The sequence below is a fragment of the Octopus sinensis genome, linkage group LG13 (genome assembly GCF_006345805.1).
Source record: "Octopus sinensis linkage group LG13, ASM634580v1, whole genome shotgun sequence".
Classification (NCBI taxonomy): Eukaryota; Metazoa; Mollusca; class Cephalopoda; order Octopoda; family Octopodidae; genus Octopus; species Octopus sinensis.
In genome coordinates this window covers 9,790,637-9,792,352 of record NC_043009.1, presented here as the reverse complement: position 1 = coordinate 9,792,352, position 1,716 = coordinate 9,790,637, and the positions used below count along the sequence as shown (strand labels likewise).

The following is a 1,716-nucleotide window of genomic DNA, read 5'->3' as shown; positions in this document are numbered from 1 at the left end:
TATATATACACACACACACATGCACACGCACGTGTCTCGATATGTGCTGGAAATTTTCTATTTTGGATATATTTGGGGTACTTAGGTCTGCTCATGACTTAGTGTTTGCTTCTTCCATGGGTATGAGTAAGTATTTCATTTATATCTTACGTATTTATCGCTGACGAGGAGAAAATTCTTATGAATTAACTCTGAAATTGGGACCGATACGATAATAACGGAATTTTTTAGAAATTTCTGTTGGCTTACTTCGAGACGTGTGTTTGTAGTGATAAATTATATGGTTATTGACAATTTGTCTATTTTCGGCATATTTGGCATTAGAATTTTTTTTCTTTTGCCCTTGTTTATAAGTTGTTTATATATATATATATAATATATATATATATATATATATATATATATATATATATATATATTCACACACACTTGACATTCTTAAAGTCTAAAGTGAAGTTTTCTGGCTACTTCCTTGAAGCAAAGTAGCTATGCTTTCTTTAATTATAAGTTACATATCAATTAATTATTTAAATTATGGGTAGACACAATGTAGTCATAATAATTTCTACAAATATGATTACTTTGAATCTTCTTCAAATTTGTTTTAATTACTTCACACAATATAGATTTTACCTTTTTTTACTTCCCTCCTCATTTTATCACATATCACCATTACAATCATCATCATTATCAACAACAACAACAGCAACAATATTTTAACACTCACTTTTCAATGCTGTATAGTGGGATCTTGGAAAATCCTGCCATGCAGCATTATTACCAATCCTTTAAGTCTTATATCATCTCTTCTGTGAAACCCTGTTTCCAGAAACCTGACCTCATTATTTCTTCCATCGACTTGTTTCACTACAAGGATTCCTTGCCATCAGCACTTGGCATCGTTTCACCCAGTCCTTAATCGTCATTTATTTCACAAGGCTATAGAAGTGCATCCATTCCTCCAGCTTTCTACAACCGAAGTCTTTAGTACCCACTTGATGTCTCAACACATTTATGCTTAACCTCTCATACTGGCTAACATTATGCATATCCAACTTTGAAAATATCCTCTAATTAGAGACCAACTGGGAACGAAAACCTATCAGTTACATCTCTTGAGTTCTCTAAGCAGTTCATAGACAATATCATTTCATGAATACTTCTACTGCTAATTACTCTGAAGTTCTACTTCTGTGTCAGCCTGTCAGAGATCCTATTGCATCATTTGTGTCTCTATCTGTTGCTTGCATTTAATGCAAATTATCAAGTTCATCACTACATATCAATCAAAACCATTCCTCTTATAACATTGTGATTTTTAAAACTATTTAATATTTTGATATTTGTTTTGTTTTGGCTCTTTTTATGCAACTCTTTGACAGATTTGGCTGTAAGAATGTGGTTCTCAACATACAAAAACATCCAATGAAAATAAATCCTTAACTCTTGTCTTATAGCCTCAAGGATTATAAGGAGTAATAGAGGCCTTAAGACAGACCTTTGGCAATCACCTATTTGTACATTGAATTTCTTGCTAATAGTACATAACTATCATAGTTCTTGCAAGCCATTCCGCTACTCTTAGTTTACGTAGTGCCTAGCAGCATGTGGAATTTTATCAAAAGCCTTCTCTTCACAGCAGATGTGATGTAGGGTAGTTCTAACCTTAAATTCTTGTGTTGTTGCCTCACTAGAAATTTAGCATCTGTGGTTCTT

At 32.8% G+C, this 1,716-nt stretch overlaps 1 long non-coding RNA gene across 1 annotated transcript in view; it reads right to left on the bottom strand.

Annotated features, from left to right (window-relative positions):
• Positions 1-1,672: 1,672 nt before the first annotated feature.
• Positions 1,673-1,716, bottom strand: part of LOC118765753 — an 18,840-nt gene continuing 18,796 nt past the window's right edge. The window contains exon 3 of the long non-coding RNA XR_005001624.1: positions 1,673-1,690. This is a non-coding gene — a long non-coding RNA (uncharacterized LOC118765753). The remainder of the gene's footprint in view (positions 1,691-1,716) is intronic.